This window comes from Cucurbita maxima, unplaced genomic scaffold (genome assembly GCF_002738345.1).
Source record: "Cucurbita maxima cultivar Rimu unplaced genomic scaffold, Cmax_1.0 Cma_Scf00049, whole genome shotgun sequence".
Taxonomy (NCBI): Eukaryota; Viridiplantae; Streptophyta; class Magnoliopsida; order Cucurbitales; family Cucurbitaceae; genus Cucurbita; species Cucurbita maxima.
This window is the reverse complement of record NW_019272065.1, coordinates 1,055,706-1,071,109: the sequence shown is the minus strand read 5'-3', so window position 1 is coordinate 1,071,109 and position 15,404 is coordinate 1,055,706. Positions and strand designations below refer to the sequence as shown.

Below are 15,404 nucleotides of genomic sequence, written 5' to 3'. Positions count from 1 at the left end.
GGCTGCCCCAAGGATGGCCCGACGGCGTCACCACAACGTCACACGCTCAACGAGGTTCATGTTGGACGCCCGAAGGCACTTAACTCCACCCCACCTTGCACGCTTTGTCGTCGTACCAACCATCCACCATCCTCAAGTCAGCCCAAGTTAGAAGGCCGCATTCCATGCTCAACAAGTCTTGTGTCGCACGCCCAAAGTCATTTGACACCGCCCCACCAAGCACGTTCTGCCACCACGCAGACTTCAAAACATAGGGCTAGCCCAAGGAAGGGAGGCATACCACAACAATGTCCCACACTCAACGAGTTTCATGCCGCACGCCTGAAGGCACCCAGTGTCACGGTCATGCTCGTCCAGGGCGTGTTGCCCATGGCCGCATGCCAATGGCAAGCCAAACCCTTGTCATGTCTTTTCATTCTAGTGTTTTTACTTTTGTAGTTTTAGGGCGTATGACGCCTCAAAAATATCATGTCTAGGCCTGCCAGACATGAAATGCCTCAAAATGAACTATAGGGGGATATGACTAGTTGTCAACTTCTCCCTACCCAAGGTTATATATGTTAAGCCGTTGTTATCTCTCTCTTGCTTGCTTATATAACGTCTCTTTCAAAAATCTTTCTTTCTAAAATCTCTCTCTACCCTCGTTTTCTAAAACCTTCTTTCAAAATCGAGGCTAGAGGCTCGATCATACGTCTCTTGGCCGTATGCGACGCAAGAACAAATTGGCTTAGCTCACTTGTCGTTGGAAAGTGAGTGCCGCACAATCGCTAGTCCGCTGCCTTTAAAAGTGCGATTGTGTCAAGTGGTATCAGAGCTTTGTTAGCTCCGTGGCACAGTAAAGACCGAAACCATGTCGGCGACAAAGTCGACACCTAAAGCACAAGCCGACCGGCTTACGCTAATAGAGGAGGAAATGTTGTTCCTCAAAGAAGTCCCTGACACCCTCCGCTTCCTGGAAGCACGGATGACCGAATTAAGTGAGAAAGTCGTAGAAATCGACGCAATGGGCAACCGCCTGGATGGGTTGCCAATCGCAGAATTGATGTTTCGAGTGACCTCGCTCGAAGAAAGAGTTGCTCCTACGAGCAGCCCAAAACCGTCTGGTAGTCCGGATAGCTTTGTCGCGCACAAGGAGGGACGTGGCGAAGAGTTCGACGTGCTATAAAATAAAATGATGAGCTTGTCCAATGGATTAGCTGATGAATTCGGAACAACAATCGACGACATCCAAGAAAGGATGGCCTCCATGGGCACTCGAATTGAAGTGACCATGAAAGCCGTGGAGAATGTCACGGCTGGGCAAACTAATGCAGAGTCCAACAAACTAAGATTCCTAGATCCTAGAGCCTTTAAAGGGAATCGGGACGCCAAAGAGTTGGAAAACTTCATCTTTGATGTCAAACAGTACTTCAAAGCCACAACGGCTTGTACTGACGTCAAGAAGGTGACCGTAGCCTCGATGTATCTCATAGACGATGCCAAACTGTGGTGGCATACGAAGGTGTAAGACATCGAGGATGGATTGTACACCATTGACTCGTGGGAGAACCTTAAGAAAGAGTTGAGGGACCAGTTCCTCCCCGTAAACGCAGGACATATAGCAATGGAAAAACTAGTAGCCCTGAAACACACTAGAGGCATACGAGACTATGTCAGACAGTTCTCAACCCTGATGCTAGATATCAGGGGCACATCAGAGAAGGACAAGGTGTTCTTCTTTATAAATGGGTTACAGCCGTGGGCCAAAACAAAGCTACACGAGAACAAGGTCCAAACCCTAGCTGCCGCAATGGCCTGTGCCGAGAGACTCCTAGACTATGGGAACGAAGCAGGATCCCAAAGAAGAATGACACCAGCCCCAAACACTGGGGGCAAGACATACAAACCACCAGGTCATCAAAATGGAAGCCCCAACAGACCGAACGGAGGTAACGACAGACCAAGCGGATGGACGGATAGACCTCCTCAGAACAACCAAGCGGGGACATCTCGAGGACCTTACCATCAAAGGAACCACCCGACGATGCTTTTACAATGCATGCTGTGTAAAGGTCCCCACAAAGTATCTTACTGTCCTCATCGGGCCTCTCTCACTACGCTCCAAGTGTCCATTCAAGAGAGCAATGACGCAAGGGTTGAGACTATGCTTGACAAGAAGGAAGATCAAGACAATCCCCGAATGGGCGTGCTTAAATTCTTGTCAGCCCTCCAACAGAAGGTCGAACTGAAGGAGAAAGTAGAGAAAGGGCTCATGTTCGTAGATGCGATAATAAATTCCCAACCGAGCAGGAGCACTCTAATAGATTCAGGAGCGACCCACAACTTCATCGCTGATCAAGAAGCCCGAAGATTAGGACTCACTATAGGAAAGGACCCGGGGAAAATGAAAGCTGTCAACTCTGAGGCCTTTCCTATTGTGGGAGTTTCCAAAAGAGTCCCCTTCAAAATAGAGGATTGGACAGGAGAGCTAGATCTTGTCGTAGCTCGCATGGACGAATTTGACTTGGTACTTGGGATGGAGTTCTTCCTAGAACACAAAGTTATCCCAATGCCGCTGGCAAAATGCTTAGTGATCACCAACCGCAACCCCACAGTAATACTTGCAAGCATCAAGCAACCAGGTAATCTTCAAATGATCTCGGCCATACAATTGAAAAGGGGACTCGCACGAGAGAAACCTACATTTATGGCCATACCATTGATGAAAGTAGCGACCACCGAAGAAACTGTCCCAAATGAAATCAATGAGGTACTAAACAGCTATGCTGACATAATGCCAAAGAGCTTACCCCAAACATTACCACCTCGTCGAGGCATTGATCACGAAATTGAACTCATCCCCGGGGTTAACCGCCAGCGAAGAACGCATACCGGATGGCTCCGCCCGAGCTAGCAGAATTAAGGAAACAACTGGATGAGTTGCTGAAGGCAAGATTCATCCGCCTGGCAAAGGCACCCTACGGAGCCCCCGTACTATTCCAGAAGAAGAAGGATGGGACGTTGCGTCTGTGCATAGACTATAGAGCCTTAAACAAGGTGACGGTACGCAACAAATATCCACTGCCGATAATATCTGACTTATTCGACCAACTTCACGGTGCCAAGTACTTCACGAAGTTGGACTTACGATCAGGGTATTACCAAGTACGTATTGCCGAAGGGGACGAGCCCAAGACGACGTGTGTAACAAGATATGGGGCCTTCGAATTCCTAGTAATGCCCTTTGGCTTGACAAATGCTCCAGCTACTTTCTGCACGTTGATGAACCAAGTTCTCCAGCTACTTTCTGCACGTTGATGAACCAAGTTTTCTATGAATACTTGGATCAGTTTGTCATAGTATACCTCGACGACATAATGGTTTACAGCACAACCCTAGAGGAACATAAAGTGCACTTGAAGCTGGTGTTCGACAAGCTACGACAAAACCAACTGTATGTCAAGAAAGAGAAATGTTCATTCGCACAAACATGCATCAACTTCCTTGGACATGTCATAAAATGTGGACAGATTAGTATGGATAGCGATAAGATAAAAGCTATCCAAGAATGGAAGGTTCCTACTTCCGTATCCGATGTGCGGTCCTTCTTAGGATTAGCCAACTACTATAGGGGGTTCGTCGAAGGGTTTTCACGACGAGCCGCCCCATTGACAGAGCTGTTGAAGAAAGACCACCCTTGGTCGTGGTCAAATGATTGTCAAATGGCCTTTGAAGATCTGAAAACAACCATGACGAGGGGTCCTGTCCTCGGATTGGTAGATGTTACAAAGCCATTTTAAATAGAAACAGATGCTTCCGACTTTGCCCTAGGTGGGGTCCTTATTCAGGAAGGCCACCCCATCGCTTACGAAAGCCGAAAGCTCAATGATGCCGAACGTAGATACACTGTCTCCGAGAAAGAAATGTTGGTAGTAGTCCATTGCCTTCGAGTCTAGAGACAGTATCTCTTGGGATCACAGTTCATAGTGAAGATGGATAACAACGACATTTGCCACTTCTTTGATCAACCAAAATTGACCGCAAAACAAGCCCGATGGCAGGTGTCGTTGGTCGAATTCGACTTCAAGTTAGAACACAAAGCAGGAAAGAGTAATCAAGCAGCCGACGCACTGAGTCGGAAGGGTGAACAGGCGGCCCTGTGCATGTTAACACATATTCACTCAAGTAAGATCGATGGATCGATGCGCGACATCATCAAGGAACATTTACATAAAGACCCATCGGCCAAAGCCGTCGTCGAACTAGCTAAAGCTAGGAAAACACGACAGTTTTGGGTTGAGGGAGACCTTCTGATGACAAAAGGAAACAAATTGTATGTCCCAAGAATGGGAGAACTGAGAAAGAAGCTCATTCAGGAATGTCATGATACCTTATGGGCCGGGCACCCTGGGTGGCAAAGAACATACGCCTTAATAAAAAAGGGGTACTTCTGGCCAAACATGTGAGATGACATCATGCAATACACCAAGACGTGCCTCATCTGTCAACAGGACAAAGTCGAGAAAGCCAAAGTCTCAGGACTCTTGGAACCTCTACCTGTGTCGACAAGACCCTGGGAAAGTGTATCTCTGGACTTCATAACACACCTTCCAAAATTCGGGGAATATGACGCTATCTTGGTTATCGTAGACCGATTCTCAAAATATGCGACGTTCATCCCCACTCCCAAATTATGCTCGGCCGAACTCACAGCTCAACTATTTTTCAAACACATTGTAAAGTTATGGGGCATTCCGTCGAGCATCATCAGTGATCGGGATGGCAGATTCATTGGGACATTCTGGGCCGAGTTATTCACCTTCTTGGGAACAACCTTAAACATCTCCTCGAGTTACCACCCTCAAACTGATGGACAGACAGAACGGTTCAATTGCTTGCTCGAAGAATACTTACGTCACTTCGTCGACGCTCGCCAGAAGAACTGGATACAACTATTAGATGTCGCCCAATTTTGCTTCAATTGTCAAACCAGCTCGTCTACGGGAATGAGTCCCTTTGAAATTGTCAGCGGACAACAACCGACCTTACCCCATATTATTGATCATCCTTATGCAGGGAAAAACCCTCAAGCTCACAACTTCACAAGAGAATGGAAGCAAACAACAGATATAGCACGGGCATATTTAGAGAAGGCTTCCAAGCATAAGAAAAAGTGGGAAAACAAGAAGCGTCGCCCCCTTCAATTTCTTTTATTCTATTTTTTTTTATCCTATTTTTTAGAAATCACAACCAATTATCGTTAGATCTTTATTACAATGGTCTAGCTTTGAGTTAGAAACTATTTATACGATTTTAGTAAATCAAGTCAGATTAGTAATATTACAATGGTCTAGCTTTGAGTTAGAAACTAAATGTCAATCATTTATACGATTCTAATAAATCACGTCAGATTAGTAATATTAGATTAAAGATGGAATGGTCAAGAAAACTTCTGAATAGGAAATACTGAGATAAGGAAATAGGAAACACTGAGATAAGGGATTTGGAAATAGAGATCCACGGTAAATTTGGAATACATGATAACATAATTAAAAAGCAATAGATAAAAGAAAAAGAGAGAAGATTTCGGAATTAAAAACCACAAACTAAATCTAGAGGGGAAGGTAAATATAGAGGGTAGATACACGGAGGGAGTAGGAAAGCCCAGAATAACTTGAAATAGTTGTATCTATTATAACCATGAAAAATAAAATTGTTAATAAAAATATAATTATAAATATATAACATTTCAATACTTTTAACAATGGACCAATGTAAATTAGAGAAATAATGTTGTAGAGTTCAAACCCGAAACTAATGTCATTGGCTCATATAGGTTGACCCAGATTTCAAAGGACGGAATCGAACTTTCATTAAAGATATATTCGTGGCGACGACTTCAACTAGCCAGGTAAGTGGCTCACCCATTGTAGGTTATGCGTTATTTGTTGTATGTTGGCACGTGCCCGTGGATTTGCACGTGTCATTAAATTGTATGCTAGATTATTGTGCTTAAGTACGTAGTCATGTGAACATGAATGTATGCTATGTATGCTGTTTAGTCTGATGTGATGTGTAATACATGTGACGATATGTTGTTCTTGATTGGTTATGGCATGATTGTATGGAATGTTTGAATGTAAACAGCATGAATTGTATGACACGAAACACGGTAAACTGTCTGGAATCACAACCCCGATAGAACTATGTAAGAAATGTAAATTGAAAATAAGAATGACATGAAGCATTGAACGTGACAGGGGGGTTATGTTCATTAATGATAAATGTAGAAGTAGGGGGACCTCATGCATTATGTGTGTTCATGCATCTGGGGGGATACCCGTATCCCATCACGAGGGTATGGACCCGTACATCCAATGGCAGGACAACGATCATTATGCTTTGCATAGCGCTGCCGTGACAGTTACTAGTTTTAATGGGTCCCGGCATAAGGGGCTCCCAGAGTATGCCCATCGAATAAGGAAAGTGGCTCAACGGAGTGCGAACTAGCTGGTGAGTCCATACTCGCACGTATGGGCTGTGTGTAGAGTATATGGTACACGTTCACGATTATCCATTAGGACAACAACGTAGGGAAAAAGAAACGAAATGAAACGAAACGAAAGATAGGTCCCATCATTTCGAAACACGTAAGATGTTTTAAACTTAAACTCTTATTCATTTTATTTAGTCTTTTGTTGTGTTGTTTTAAAGATGTTTTCGAAACACGTAAGTCCATGGGTGTGTTTTAAGATAAAGGTTATGTTTTATGAAATTTTTTATGGTGTTAATATAACACATGCGGGAGCAATTTGGATCTTAGGCACTTTTAGAACATCAACTATAGTACATAACTAGCATGTTTATAAGTATTAAAACTTAATGAGTTTGAATACTAACCTTTTGTAGTTCAAATTCCTTTTTCTTCACGAACCGGTTTCGAACAACCACTAGTGTCTTCTCCACTATCCTCCGGCCTTAGAACGGGATTGTGGAATCTGGTGAGTGACTAAACTTGGGAGGGATTTTGTATATATGAAGAGAGTGTTTGTGAGAAGTTTTTCTCAAGGTTTTTCACCAAGAAGAAGACCTTTCATGTATTATGATCACTCTTTTTATAGAGTCATGTTGCATGGTCATGCAAATTTGAGATCACCAAACTTTGACACTCAAAATTTCACTCAAATGTTAGGGATTAGGTGGCAAGCATGCAAGTTTGAGTTCACCACATTTTGACACTCAAAATTCCACTCAAATTTGTGGGGTTTATTTGGCAAGCATGCAAGTTTGGTTAAACCAAATTTTGACACCTCAAAATTCCACTAACATGGTTTTTTCCATTAATGAAGTCAACATTTTGACTTTCTTCATTTTGATTCAACAATCAATTTGAATTATTAATTTCAAATAAAAGTAATATTAAATGATTAATTAAACTATTTAATTAATATCTAATATTAATTTAAATGTCAATCTCAATTAATTCCGACACATATTTGATTAAGATATTTAACTCTTATTTAAATATCTCAGATTCTCTCTTTTTGTTTAATTCGTAAATAAAACAAAAATGTGGTTAAATATATCGTATATATGTAGTGCATTCTCCCTAATTTTAATTCGAACACTTCGAACTTACTCGTCACATTGTTCTATGGTTTAGTCCGATATGAGCTAGCAAAGGGACCTAATGGACCTATAGATCATGGACTCTAACGATCCAAGATTAACCGATTAAACTCATTAACCTTGTTAACCAACATTCATTAACTACTAGGACATTCTACTGTAGCCTAGTAGTTGCACTCCCCTCGCTATAGATATATTTCTATCCATTTGATATAACCATGATTAGTAAGTCGATCCTTCACAGGTTATTCATAACTAGAGCTGGGTCAATTTACCGTTTTACCCCTGAAGTTACTTCTTGTTTCTTATGTCTCACTGATTCTCTAATGAACAATTGGTTTGTGGTCCAACCAGTAAACCAAATCCCTCTCAAGCCAATGAGAGGGTGGGGCCTCTTGTTCAAGACCTGGAGTTAGTACTTAAGGGAACTACCTCTCTTCTATCCCTAAAAGTAGGTGGGAGTGAATTCCATCTTGCACCCCATGTCCTCAACCATTTACCCAGTCTTACCCCTGGAATGGAAGGCCTATTGAGTCGGCGAACTTGAGCCACTCTCACCCATGCAAATCTAAGGATAATTCTGAATAAACAGGAGTTCATGGTTAGCTCAGAATTAAAATCGAGTTACCTAGGTCATCGAATGAAAAGAAAATCAGTCTCAACAGTAAACGACATTATAAAGTGAGAGTAATTTTCTTCATGATCCGATCTTATGCAATACTCATTGCATAGGATGCCCCCACTCACATGTCTCCACATGTACAATTTTAGTGATCACATTGTTTATACCATATACAAAAGTGGGCCGCATCCATAGTGTCCCCAGAATAAGGTACTCAGTCTTATCCTTATACTATAGATCATTTTGACTATATACTTGAACTTGATCAATTCTTATGTCTCTACATATAGTTCAAGTAATCATACTATAGCCAGAGTGTTCTTAGTTATTGAATTTAGATTAATGATCGTAAAGTTCACTTTATTCAATAACAATCTTTACTGAATAAACAACAACAATAACTTTATTGAAAATATAATATGTTTTTGTTTACAAACTATGAGTTTTAGGACATAAAACACAACAATTTTAATGAAGTCTTCCACATTCAATGTTTATGGTACGTATACAGTAGCGATCTTAAATTAAGTAAAAAATCTCGGGTCGTTACAAAAAGAGATAAGCGCAATGAAACATATATCCGATCATGAGCCTAAGGCTCTGTGACCAAATGATATGGAAATCAACCCAAGGGAAAGTATGGAACGAATTACCTTGATGATCAAGATCAAGAGTAAGGAAAACTCGTTTCTAAACTCGTGATTCGAATCACTCCACAAGAGGTTTGATCAATACCACTTGAATGACTCTAGCATGCAAGTTCTAAACACAAAAATTTGCAAAGAAAGTTTAGCTCTCAACAAAGCTAAAATAGAAATTCTATTCTTAATTCCAAAAATCTAATCTCTAATCAAAGAAAAGAAGGCTTTATATAGCCTTTACAACCTTAACCTATGTGATACATAACTTCTAAATTAAATAGGCTAGTAAATGAGAAATACCCCTAACCTTCATATTAAAATGACTAGTTAATTGTGGAATATAGTAACTATGTGAGTTACAATATAACCTTAACTCATATATTTAAAACTAGCTTAAATATGACAAACAAATGGTTAAACTATAATTAAATAATACAATTAATAAAATGTGCTTATTAGTCATCCTTTGACTAGTTTTATAAATTCAGCGGAGTTCATTAAATGCAACTTAAAGTGCATTTAATTCATCTCTTTCTTGAAGCTCAACTTTGTATAACATATAAGGGAGGTCTCCAACGTCTTCTAAAATTTCCTTTTATGAGCTCACCATAGCTTGAATATAATTGTATAAGGTTTGTTATAGCCTCTTGGCTCTCGTTCTTGTAATTGAACCTTGAGGTATGGAAATTCCTTAGTCGTGGTTCATATCAGTTTTATTTTAACAGTATTTAGTACCTCTAAGAAATCTTATTATCCACCGTTAGCCAGTAATGTGGGTTGGCTTGGATTACTTAGTGTTGCGCGCCTAGGAGGGCAGCGTGCTTTTGGATGCAGACGAACTATTATCGCCAACTCCCTAACCTAATGTGGCACCGAGTTTGGGCCGTAGGGAACCGTAGCATGGGGGGACATCTAATCCTTTTGCTGCCACAAGGCTGGCTAATCGTACGCAGCAGGCTCGAAGACCCTTGGTTCTAGAAAGCACATGAGGCCGAACGCTATGTTGAATGTGCCACCGATACTACACTACGTAGGTACCTGTGTTGGTGAGGCGTCAGTCGGTCCTAGAAACAACGGCAGCAGCGCGAGGAGTTAACGACCAGACGTGCTGCAACCTAGGGATCACCAAGAAGCTCCTTCCATCTATAGGGATCAGGGGGGTATAGCACAATTCTTCTTGGAGGAGGGTTGGTTTGCCCTGATGACTGATCCTACCATAATGAACCTATAGCACCGGCAACCAAAGTCGAGCATACATACGACGATCCTCATGCGTGAATAGCTGGGAGGAAAGAAAGGGCGGTAGATGATAATGAAAAAGGGCGCCGCGTTTGCACGGGCGGAATGGATGAGTGAAAGGTGCCATGCCATGGAGTGAGGAATATCTCGAGTCTCATGTAAGACAACAAAATGCACCGCGAGGTGCTGCCATAGAACTGCGGGACCTTATCAAGCATAGGATAGGCAATTGAGATCTCGAACTACCCTATTCATTATGGGGAATCAATGCTCCGGCAACTGGCTTTCTCCAGCGCATAATAGATTAGTTGCGCTTAATAGGCCATTTGGCTTCCTCTCTAGTGGCCTCCTTACCTTACCCACCCTACACTCCCACTCCAAGCTACACCTGTTAAGCAAGATGCATTACGATTTCCTCTTATTTTGATGCACCAGAATATGATCCGAGACGGGAAGAGAAAGACATTTTTCTCCGGCGAGCTTTCTCTCGTAAAGCCAAGCCCTAAAACAAGGTATAATTGTTGGGAAGGAGACATGAGAAAGAGAACTTGGCTGTATTTGGGCTGGTCTCGTGGCGCCCATTCCTAACCAGTTCATAAATGTTGACTCATGCTGGAGGGAGCATCCACACTAACTGATCGGTTCGCTAGTTCACGCAAATCCAAAGAAGTTATCACGGACGAGCCACATGCAGGGAAACTTGCATGTGTGGTTCTGCCCGGGCTTTCCTGAGGTATCTAATTACCTTGGTTCTGCTCGCCGCTGACGCACCTCTCCTAACTATTGCCTATTTATTCCAAAATAATCTTTTTAGGAGGGACAATTTTACATATTTCTGCCAAATCCTTCTATTATTAAGTACGACTTGTTTTCGATGTGTTTCGGTTCTTTCGAACAATAGAGGTTTGATGCTTTTGAATTCATTGTATTAATTCCACTTCCTACTCGCAGTATGCTCTTTACGATCTCGGTTCATGATTCAATTTCCATGTATTTAGCTATTGAGCCTCAAAGTTTATGTTTTATGTGAGGGCAGCATAAAAAAGAAAGTCCGAATTTTCCACGGAAGCTGGCTCAAAATATTTGATCTTAGGTGCACTTTCCTCTGGAATTTTCCTGTTTGGATACGATCGAACAACTACCGATATCTAAAAATCTCATTTCTTAGAATATTGGTTGTGATATTGATCTTATAGGGGAATGAAATTAAAGTATATATTATAAGGCAACCCTAATCCTCAGCCCAACGATCCAAACTTTTGTTGAAGCAAGAACCCCTGAATCAAAAGTAATTAACACCTCCTTATATGAAATTTGGATCAACCAAGAGATAAGGCTAGAATTAGATTACCTCTTACGATCGAAGATCTAGAAGCAAGATTTGCAAACCTTGTTCTAAATTGAGTCACTCCACAATCTAACTTGATCAAAGCTTGATTGAATGACTCGGGCGCAATTCTACCACAAGAATTGCTTGAAACTTAGAAATGACAAATATGATACTCGGATTTCTAAGGAAAACGTCTCAATTTGAGATATGAATTACATTCATCCACGAATCTGATTTTTACATAACATATTGTGGGTATTTATAGTCTCCCGAAAAAAGACGTTTGTGGCCGAGATTCAATCTCAATCCCCTTTAATCTCCACAAATGACGAAGTCAATTTTGACCAATTGACCATTGCAAAATGAAAACAAAAAACAATAAAATCTTTCAACAAATGTTGATATGTTTGAGTGGTTAAAGAAATAAACTTGAAATCTATTAGGCTTCACTTGTGTAGGTTCAAACTGTGTTGTTGATATTCTTAATGTTTTCCAATTTCAACCGTAAAAATATTCAATTGTCCTTCGTCAATTGTATCAGCTTCTAATTCTACAAATGATGGTTGAACCGAGCTGATCTAATTTTGTAGATGAAGAATGAATGTTTGTTGAATCTTCTTCGCCTTGGATCGTGTAATAGGTCCAGTTGGAATACCGCAACATTGAAAGTAGATTGGATCGTGTAATAGGTCCAGTTGGAACAGTTGGAACACTGCAACATTGAAAGTAGATTGGATCGTGTAATAGGTCCAGTTGGAACATTTGGAACACCATGATTGAAACTTGTGGCTGCGTCACTCACAAACAGTTAGAAGGAATAGGAAGCAAATCAAGAGGCGTAAGTGGAAGCAAATCAAGAGGCGTAAGTGGATTAAATCCATAAACTAGGAAGCAAATCAAGAGGCGTAAGTGGATTAAATCCATAAACAACTTCTGGATGGATTAAATCCATAAACTAGGAAGCAAATCAAGAGGCGTAAGTGGATTAAATCCATAATCCATAAACTAGGAAGCAAATCAAGAGGCGTAAGTGGATTAAATCCATAAACAACTTCTGGATTAAATCCATAAAAAACTTCAGAAGGAGAATAATGAGTTGTTCTATTAGATGCAAACTCTACAAATGGCAAAAATTCATTCCAAGACTTAATATTCTTAGAAATAAAAGCCCTAAGCAATGCTCCTAATGTTCTATTAACCACCTCAGTTTGTCCATTCATCTGAGGATGACATGTAGTTGAAAATCAAGAGGCGTAAGTGGATTAAATCCATAAACTAGGAAGCAAATCAAGAGGCGTAAGTGGATTAAATCCATAAACAACTTCTGGATTAAATCCATAAAAAACTTCAGAAGGAGAATAATGAGTTGTTCTATTAGATGCAAACTCTACAAATGGCAAAAATTCATTCCAAGACTTAATATTCTTAGAAATAATAGCCCTAAGCAATGCTCCTAATGTTCTATTAACCACCTCAGTTTGTCCATTCATCTGAGGATGACATGTAGTTGAAAAACAAGTCCATTCATCTGAGGATGACATGTAGTTGAAAAACAACAATTATTATTCTAGGGATTCCATGTAATTTTACTACTTCCCTAAAAAATAAGTCAGCAACATGTTTTGCATCGTCCGTCTTGTTACATGCAATAAAATGAGCCATCTTACTAAATCTGTCTACCACAACAAAAATACTATCTTTACCCTTTTTAGTCTGCAATAAATCAAGAACAAAATCCATAGATATATTAGTCCAAGGTTCATTAGGTACATTCAAAGGAGTGTACAATCCATTTGGTTGTGATCTAGATTTAGCTTCTTTGCATTTAAAGCATTGACTACAAAATTTATGAACATCATGCATCATTTTCAGCCAAAAGAAGTGTTTATGCAACATATTACAAGTTTTATTAATCCCAAAATGTCCCATTAAGCCACCACCATGTGCTTCTTTAACAAGCAAATCTCGGATAGAGCATTTAGGAATACAAAACTTACTTTTCTTAAATAAAGAATTCATGAAACACATAATAATCATCTACAACTGTTTTTGTAAGACAAGATGCATAAATAATTCCAAAGTCGTGGTCATCTCGATATAATTCTTTAATATGCTCAAATCCAAGAATTTTTGCACTGAGAGAAGTAAAAAGATTGTGCCTTCTAGATAATGCATCAGCTACCACTTTATCCTTACCTTGCTTATTTTTGATGACATACGAAAATGTTTCAATAAACTCCACCCACTTTGCATGCCTACGGTTCAGTTTGCTTTGATCCTTAAGATACTTCAAGCTTTCATGATCAGAGTGGATCACAAATTCTCTAGGCCATAAGTAGTGTTGCCACACCTGCAATGTGCGAACTAAAGCAAAAAATTCTTTATCATAGGTAGGATAGTTCAATGCTACCCCATTTAGTTTTTCACTAAAATACATTATGGGTTTGCCATCTTGCATCAAAACAGCACCTATGCCCAAACCACTTGCATCACACTCAATTTCAAAAGTTTTATCAAAGTTAGGCAAGACAAGTAATGATGCATTGGTTAATTTATTCTTAAGCTCATTAAATGCATTTTCTTGCATATCTCCCTATTTAAAAACAACATTCTTTTTCACCAAGTCATTCAATGGTGCAGCTATGGTGCTAAAATCTTTTATAAATCTCCTATAGAAGCAAGCTAACCCATGAAAACTACGAACGTCACTTGCATTTTGTGGTGTTGGCCAATCCCTGATTGCTTTAACTTTCTCTTCATCTACTTCTACTCCATTTTTACCAACTATGAAGCCAAGAAAGTTTAACTTTTTTCATGCAAAAACTACACTTTAAAATTAGCATAAAGTTTCTCTTTTCTAAGTGTAATCAAAACTAACTTAACATGCTCCACATGCTCATGCAAGGTCTTTGAATAAATTAAAATATCATCAAAATACACAACAACATGTTTTCCTAAATATTCTCTCAAAACGTGATTCATTAAGCGCATAAATGTACTAGGAGCATTAGTTAACCCAAAAGGCATAACAAGCCATTCATACAATCCAAACTTAGTTTTGAACGCGGGTTTTCATTCGTCTCCTACATGCATTCTAATTTGATGATATCTAGATTGCAAGTCAATCTTTGTAAATAAACATGAACCATGCAATTCATCAAGCATATCGTCTAGCCTAGGAATAGGATGTCGATACTTTACCATGATTTTGTTGATGGCTCTACAATCCACGCACATGCGCCACATTCCATCTTTCTTCGACACCAATAAGATTGGTACAGAACATGGACTCAAACTCTCTCGTATATAGCCCTTCTCCATAAGCTCCTCTACTTGCCTTCGAATTTCTTTTGTCTCAGTTGGGTTGGCTCTATAAGCTAGCTTATTAGGAATTATCGCCCTTGGAATGAAGTCTATTTTATGTTCAATACCTCTAATTAGAGGTAGCCCTTTAGGGACTTCATCTTGGAATACGTCATCAAATTCCTGTAAAAGAGATTGAAACATACTAGGCAAAGACAAATTATTATCGTTAGAGACCAAACATCCTTCCTTGTACACAAGTACAAAGATGGTTTTTTGTGAGAACATTGCCTTTCTAACCTCTCCAACTCTAGCCAAACAACTCACATTCTTTTCTTTTTATCCAATTGCATTTTTTTTTTTCACTATGGTTTTCTCGTTGACTTTTCTCTATTTTTTCACTCAACTCTTTTTTCTCAAAACTCTTTTTTTTTTTCCTTCCAACTTTAATTGATCAGCAAATACATTTTCAGAACTCAAAGGCACAAGAGTGGTTTTTCTACCATCTTTTACAAAAGAATACCGATTCAAATAGCCATCATACATAACCCTCCTGTCAAATTGCCATGGACGGCCAAGCAATATGTCTTCAGCATGCATTGGTAAAACATCACAAAGAACTTCATCTTTATATTTTTCTAAAGTAAAAGATATTAAAGCT

At 39.9% G+C, this 15,404-nt stretch overlaps 1 long non-coding RNA gene across 1 annotated transcript in view; it reads right to left on the bottom strand.

The window, feature by feature from the left end:
- LOC111471154 overlaps positions 1-14,518 on the bottom strand; it is an 18,803-nt gene extending 4,285 nt beyond the window's left edge. The window contains exons 1-2 of the long non-coding RNA XR_002715161.1: positions 14,505-14,518; positions 8,041-8,047 (exon numbers count right to left, since the gene is read on the bottom strand). This is a non-coding gene — a long non-coding RNA (uncharacterized LOC111471154). The remainder of the gene's footprint in view (positions 1-8,040; positions 8,048-14,504) is intronic.
- Positions 14,519-15,404: the final 886 nt, after the last annotated feature.